We start from the raw sequence: 8,274 nt of genomic DNA on the forward strand, positions 1-8,274 counted from the left end.
AATCATCCTGGTCTGGCCAAGCCAGGACACCCGTCAACGAGAAGCAGGGGCCGAAGCGGTGTATTGCCTCGTCCGGGGGGCCCCGAAGGGTCCAAACATACCCCGAGCTCAGCTCAACCACCAGGGTCCCCTTTTCCCCAGACACTGGTGCCGCACGCACAGCCAGTCGTGGGTGGGCGAACCCACATGGCTCGGGGTTCGTAGTGACGCCACTCACCAAGCACCTACTAAAGTAGGTGCCCCCTGCGTGCGAGTATGGTGGCCCACGTGGCTGGGGTCCGCGGTGACGCTACTCACCAAGCACCTAGCACCTAAGGTGCAGGCGCCCCCTGCGGGGCTTGGGGTACGTGGAGACGCCTCTCCAAACACCAGCTTTCACGGGTGCCCCCTGCGGGGATTTAGTTTACCAACACGCAGACGTCTAACTTAGAGCCCCAAATAAGCACTTTTCACAGCCCCAGTATTTTCTTCGGAAACCTTTTAGTTCGTCGAGAAAAGCAGGCAAAAATATGGCTTGGTGCATTTTGGTACTTAAAAAAAAAAAAAGTTTGGCAGCCAAAGTGATTTGGGCATGTGATAAGCCACCCAGCATTTGCCGCCGCCTGGCCACTTTATGAAGTTGGAAACAGTTGCGTTCAAAGCAAGTGCTCGAATTGGAGTCCATCTACAGAAACGCACATCATCAGTCGGCTCCGCATGAAACACAACACGCGCTCGAGCATTTCAGGCTGTACTGCGGCACAGTCGGCGACGATTCTTTGTTTCAGGTTGTCCACGCTGGCGGGTTCCGTGGCGTAGACTTCATTCTTCACATAACCCACATAACCCCAAAGATAAAATCTAACGGGCTCAGATCTGGTGATCGTGCCGGCCACGGAACTGGACCACTGCGTCCAATCCACTGCTCTCGAAAAGTTCGGTGTAGAAATCGAACAGCACGCAAACAAGAATGCGCGGGAGCGCCGTAGTGTTGAAACCACGTCTCCTTCAGCACGCTGAGAGGCAGGCCGCCAATAAAATCTTCCGCAACTCCCTCAAGGATTCTCTCCGTGTATAGTTTTCTGTTCATTGTTCCGTCAAAGAAATATGGGACAATGCTTTTATCATGAAATATTCCACACCATACGCTAATAGGCCATCTCACTTGATGTTTGTGCTGACGGAGCCAACGAGGATTTACGCTTGCCCAGTAATGGGCATTGCGGAGGTTCACTGTTGAATTTCTGCATAATTGAGCCTCATCACTCCAAATAATTTTTTTCAAGAATCCAGGATCTCGGTTAATTTCAATCAGGCCCGATTGCAAAAGTCCAGTCGTCGTTGGAAGTCACTGCCATGTAGCTCTTGGTGCAGGCTAACGTGAAACGGATGCATGCGATGCTTCCCAAGCACTTTCCACACTGTAGAGGTCGTTGTCCCAGAAGACCTCTCAATTTCGCGCACGCTTGCTTCAGGCTTAGCTGTTACGTACGCGAGAACGTCAGTCTCGGATTCGCGGCTAAGGATATATTTTCTCTGTCTTCACCCACTCACCACCATGCCACTTGATGCAAACTTGTTAAAAATGCGTATGAAGGAAGTGTGGGCAGGAACGAAGCAACCTGGGTACTGAGCGGCATAAAGTTGCGCAGCATGACGAGCATTCGTTTTCATAGTTAAATATGCGATCACTATATCTGTTTTTTCTTCAACCGAAAGCCTTGTCGCAATGAGCGACGCCATTCATATGTGTTTCCTGCCACAGTCAGAGAAAGAAAGGCACAGCACTATGAATCGCATAGCGCCTGTGTTATTTGTAGCCTTCGTCCTTCCAAAGATATGGGTTCAAACCTGTGTCTTTTACAACAGAGGAGCAAGTGACGCAGCGTTCGTCGCTTTGTAGCACATTTGGCACAAGTCTTCAGAGCTGCTTCCATCATATCAGCGAAAGGAAAGGGTAGCGTCACGATGCCCGCTGGGACATCGTGATTTACACCTGCCGCGGTAAGCAAAACACTAAGGAGAGAGCAATGTATTGCAATAGCGCTGACGGCAGTGCCTGCATCACAGGTGACGTCACTGCTGTGATGCCAAGCGAGGGCGAAGATATCAACGCCATTGACGCTCTTGTTCTGGTCAGTTTCGGTTTGAAAGAGTATGCGGGAATGAAATACTTTAGCCAGAAAGCGGGCAGAAATGTTTTGTGCCTTTATTTCGCCGTGGGGTTGGAGCATATTAAGGTTGGGCTTCAACTTCGTAAATGCAATAGGACCTCTAAAAACAATATTAAAAAGTTAATCAAGAGATCTCCGTTTATTAGCCGCCTAGTTGCCAAAAATACTTTGTTTTTGGTGGGCGCCAGGTCGGGTATGCCAATAGCATAACTAAAAGTGCCCTAACGCAGCTCTTCTTTCTGTTGAAAATTTGGTGCAGCTAAAAAAAACCTGTATATATATATATATATATATATATATATATATATATATATATATATATATATAGGTGGTTTCATTTGAAATCGCACACGCTTGTCAGAATGGGTCTTTCGATTTTTTTTAAATATGTTTAATTGCCTCATTTCTGGAAAGAACAAACCCGCTTTTCTAAAATTTGTAAAACATATTTCGCTTTACAAACAAATATTGAGTGGAGCAGGGTGAAAATCTGTTTTTTACACCGTGATTTCTCTACCCAGTTCTGTACGCTGGTATGAATACAGGAAGCATACAAAACTCACAGTAATTTTTTGTGCTCTTGTATGTTATTTTGACTATTTTTTAGTTTAAAGGAAAGTACTTTTGTATTTTTGCTTATTGAGGTAAAAAATGTCAAACATCGTCTCTTTGACAATCCGGTGACATCTTCGGAGCCTTGTAACTCATGAGTTATTTTATTTGTCACTTATTAAATGCTATGCGGGTGTAGCCCTATGCATGGGCTATCGACGGGCATAAGTCTAGTTTATTTTATTTTCACTTCATTTTTTATAAAAAATTTGAAATGTCGAAAATGAAATTAACCGATATTTCAAACTCACTTTATTGAAAAACGCCATTTTTTATTTCGTTCAATTTTTTTATTATTGCTGCCGATCATATGAACTTTCAATTGGCTTGATGCCATTTCCCCCTTTTTTGTTGTATCTTCTCTAGAAGTGATCGAAATCGCTCCCACGTGACAGTGCGGTGACAACTTTAGAGCCTTGTAACTCATGAGTTATTATATTTGTCGCTTACCAAATACTATGCGGGTGTAGCCCTATACATGGAATATTGACGGCCATAAGTTTAGTTTTAGTATATTTTCACCGAATTTTTTATATAAAATTTGAGATATCGTCGTAAATGAAATTAACTGATATTTTGAACCCACTTTATCGAAAAAGGACATTTATTATTTCGTTCAATTTTTTTATTATTGCTGCCGATCATATGAACTTTCAATTGGCTTGATGCGATTCCCCCCTTTTCTTGTTGTATCTTCTCAAGAAGTGATCGAAATCGCTCCCACTTTCTCAGAACGGCCAACCGCAGTTTCCGCAGGTCGGCTTCGCTGCAAAGACTATACTGCTTATTTGTGTGTTCAAATGCAGCGGGTAAATTCATTTCGATTGAGAACACTCATGCTTGGCTACATATTGTATTTTCTTAATTTTTTAATGATGGCAACTGACATTCCTTAGTCTGATACTTAATGGTGCAGCGGATGTTCCATTATCCGACGTCTAAAACACGGGCACAAAAGGCGAAGAAAACGGAACGAGCTCTTCATGTAGCCAGACCGGGGTCATATATCTGTTTGTGTGATACACAGGTTGTAAGGCTTGAAGCCCCTCGCCACGGAACACAATTTGCGTTCGCAGGACGGCGCCTTGATGCGGACGTCAAAGGACTTCGTTAACAAAAAAATTAAAACAATGACAAGAAGCGTTCAGCTTTTCGACTTGCCGGAGAAAGAAATCGATATCGTCAGGAAGCATAAAAAAGAAGAATGGGCCTCAGTAGGTGCTCGAACAGGATTACGCTCCTCACATGTGTGGTGCACAGTTCGCGAGCCGGGCCAGGAGCCCAAGGTGGCATTAGCACGAGATGTACAGTCTCCGGCAATATGAAAGACCCATTCGCCGATGCTGTTTACGCAGCGGTGCCGAGTCCAAACTGGCCGGACGCGCTTTATTTTGAAGGAGAAAATAGAACAAACCTTTATTTATTCCCAAACCAAAGCAATGTATGTTTAGCCAAAGCAAATCTACCGTAGCCACCTAAAATAAAATTGTCAAATCGCTTTTCCATATTCCAGAAGGCTGTACAATCTTTGCTCTAAGCTCGGTGTGACAAAGTGTAGAAACTGAACGTCTACTGAGGCATTAAGTGAATGCTTTTGCTGCCTTCTGTGCATGTGGGAATCGTTGCTTCCTGGCACCAGAGATATCGATCAGTCTTGAGCAAAACCCAACACTTCTATTTTTTACTGCACACACTTGTTCAAACAGAAGGGCCACCGTCTCGGGTTCACCGCCCGCTCGCATTGGCTTCAGTTTTTGACCTATCCGTCTCGACTTACCACGCTGTTGAACTTCTCGGCTGCATCCGACCGCTGCGGTAAAAAGTTCAGCTCGCCCCCGCGCTCGATCGTCTCCAAAGGCAAGCCGATGCATTTTGTCAAAAAGTTCCAATATAGCGTTGCTCGTGAACTGGACTATTTAAAGCACAACAATATAGTGTTTTACAAGTGCATCCTAAATATATTAGCATTAATTATTAAAAGTGACTATTATCGCCAATTGGTTTTGTGTTCTGTAAACAAATGTCTTCGCTTCATGTAAACTCAGTCCGTTTTCCTCACTTTCTTTTCTGCAAACTGCTTTTTCTTCTTAAAGAGGGGCATGTTATATTATATATTTTTATATACACGCTGACAATAAAGAACAGGCCATTACGTGGTTATTTCATCGCACGCGACAAGACGCATCATGAATTGGCGCCCGTGCAGGATGCTTCCTGGGTGTAACGGAGATGGGCCTATAGCGCGAAGGGCCGGGCGTGCTGTTACGTGCCTTACAAGCTGTGTATAGCACAAACAAATATATGACCCCGGTCTGCTACATGAAGAGCTCGTTCCGTTTTCTCCGCCCTTTGTGCCCGGGCTTTAGACATCGGGTAATAGAACATCCGCTGCACCGCTAGATATCAGACTAAGGAATGTCAGTTGCCATCATTAAAAATTAAGAAAATGCAATATGTAGCCAAGCACGAGTTTTCGATAAAGTGGGTTCAAAATATCAGTTAATTTCATTTTCGACGATATTTGAAATTTTTAATAAAAAATGCAGTTAAAATAAAATAAAATAAACTTATGCCCGTTGATATTCCATGTATAGGGCTACACCCGCATGGTATTTGGTAAGCGAGAAATATAATAACTCATCAGTTACATGGCTCTGTAGTTGTCACCGCATTGTCACATGGGAGCGATTTCGATCACTTCTAGAGAAGATACAACAAAAAAGGGGGAAATCGCATCAAGCCAATTGAAAGTTCATATGATCGGCAGCAATAATAAAAAAATTGAACGAAGTAAAAAATGGCCTTTTTTTATAAAGTGGGTTCAAAATATCGGTTGATTTCATTTTAGACGATATTTCAAATTTTATATAAACAATTCAGTGAAAATAAAATAAACTAAACTTATGCCCGTCGATAGCCCATGTAGAGGGCTATACCCGCATAGTATTTAATAAGTGACAAATATAATAATAACTCATGAGTTACAAAGCTCTGAAGATGTCACCGGATCGTCAAAGAGGCGATGTTTGACATTTTTTACCTCAATAAACAAAAACACAAAAGTATTTTCCTTTGAACTAAAAAATAGTCAAAATAACATACAAAACCACAAATAATTACTGTGAGTTTTGTATGCTGCCCGTATTCATACCAGCGTACAGAACTGGGTAGAAAAATAACGGAGTAAAAAACAGATTTTCACCCTGCTCCACTCAATAATTTTTTTGTGAAGCGAAATATTTTTCTTAAGATTTTGAAAAGCGGTTTCGTTCTTTCCAGAAATGGGGCAATTACATATATTTTTTCAAACAAAATCGAAAGACCCACCCCGACAAGCGTGTTCGATTTCAAATAAAACCACCCTTATATATATATATATATATATATATATATATATATATATATATATATATATATATATATATATATATATATATATATATATATATATATATATATATATATATATATGGGTGGTTTCATCTCAAATCGTGCAGGCAAAAAGGGTCGAATTTTTAATTTCGATGAAAAAATATATGTTATGGCGCCGTTTCTAAAACCGCAGTCAACACAAACCGCAAGTTCGTCGGAGTTTTCGTTCTGGACTTATGAATTTTTAAAGAGGCCGCGGCGAAAAGTAGTGTTTTTCACACCCGTCGTGGGTCGGATATTTCGCTTGATCTCCGCCATGGATTTTCAGTCCACATTATATTATTTTTTTTAAGCACTCTGTGGACACATTTAAAAGGCTCCAATACCATGAAATAATTTTAGGCCTTTTGCTTTCTTTCTGTACAAATGTCAAAAACGCCTCCTCGGTCAATTGTTGACGAACTTTGACAATTAATTACTGGCGATCTACTTGGGTTACACCGATATTTTTTGTGTCCACGGAGAGCCCAAAACACGCTATTTATATTTATTATAAAATGCCTTGGCTGTATAAAATATCCTTTGCGGTACGTTTACGTTAATATTATGCAAAAACCAAAAAGTACCATTTTTGAAATTGATTTTCTCAAAAAACCCATTGTTTATTTTTTTATTTTTTGTTCAAATGTAGATATGATAGTTGTCTACACGAAACTCAAGCCTGGAAAGTGTATATCTTTTTGCATGTTTTATATTTAGGCCTCAATATCGGAAAAAGACGTCTTTATTTTGCAAGACCTAAGTCAGACATAGCGACCCATGCGTCTCTATGAATTCTGAAAAAGTTTTCTTGATTGTTCTTCTGCATTTTGTAATCAATTATTAACGGATTTTGTGATATTGAATATTTATGTATGTTTTGATAAGAGCGGGAACCATGAGATACATATCTAACCAAATCAGCAGGCCTAGTAGACTTTGAGTAACCAAAAGGCACAGACGTTGTATTGTTTCGATTTATAAACCTTTCAAAGTAAACTAGCACGACTAGCTATTAGCCGTCATATTACTAAGACAAAGAAAGTCACCACATCGTCGATATATTATATAAAATTCTTTACAAAACCAAACACTGGGGCTTGTTCACCGCACATCGCACAGGTCACCAAGGAATAATGTCCTTTCACTTCCGTAATACACAAAAGTGGTGACACTGAAACGGTCCGAAACACGCAGAGTGTGCGTCATGGAGAGGGGTAGCAAATAAAAATAAATAAATAGGAATTAAATTGCCCAACTCCGATCTCAACGAAAATTGCGTTAAAAACAAATAATAAAGTATTTAGGTTCGAGCGGTGGCAAGGCGATAGGTCCACGCCTGGTGGAGAGTCAGACAAAGAAGTCGACGGCACGTAAAGGTAAAACAAAAAAAACAAAAAAATCAATAATTCAATAAAGAAGGGAAAACTCAGCCGCACATGGCAAGAACAAAAACCAACTCCCCCGGGCATTCCCTAAACGGGACGCAACCAAATGCGTCCGAACACGCTCTCTATATCACCGCCAGGCCGCTACGCCAGGACGAAATAAACCCAACAACTGAACAGTGCTAACAAACAGTTAATAAGAAAACATTGAAAAAAAAATCGTTCAGAAAAAATCGCACCCGAGAAACGAAGTTCAGCGGGGCGGAGAAACACACACGAGTCGGTCCCACGACATTAAAGTCTGGCAGGATGACGGCGTCCAGATGATGCTCGAATCTGTTCCTCCCTCTATCACGCACATCCACGACGGCTGTGCGGAACAGGGGCTGTGCGAAAGAAAGTGAAGAATAGATTCGAGCAGGCGATGCGCGAGAAGGTAACTGAGACTATGCTTCAAGCTTCATATTGGGAGAGGAGCTTTCAAGGTAGTTTCTGCAGTTACTCAAACTTTCTCTTTCCCCTTTCCTTTTTCAAAAGAACACGTCAGCCGGCGCTAACGTTTCATCTCGGGAGAAGCCCACTCTTCACAAACGGTTATAGTTGACAAGGAGGCTGACTTCGACCCAACTAGTCTCCGGGCAGAATACAAACACAAGTATATTTACCAACACGCTCGTTTTAATGTCAGTCTCCGGGCTTTGCTGTTTCCA

This window comes from Ixodes scapularis, unplaced genomic scaffold, assembly GCF_016920785.2.
Source record: "Ixodes scapularis isolate PalLabHiFi unplaced genomic scaffold, ASM1692078v2 PGA_scaffold3__209_contigs__length_174095766, whole genome shotgun sequence".
Lineage (NCBI taxonomy): Eukaryota > Metazoa > Arthropoda > Arachnida > Ixodida > Ixodidae > Ixodes > Ixodes scapularis.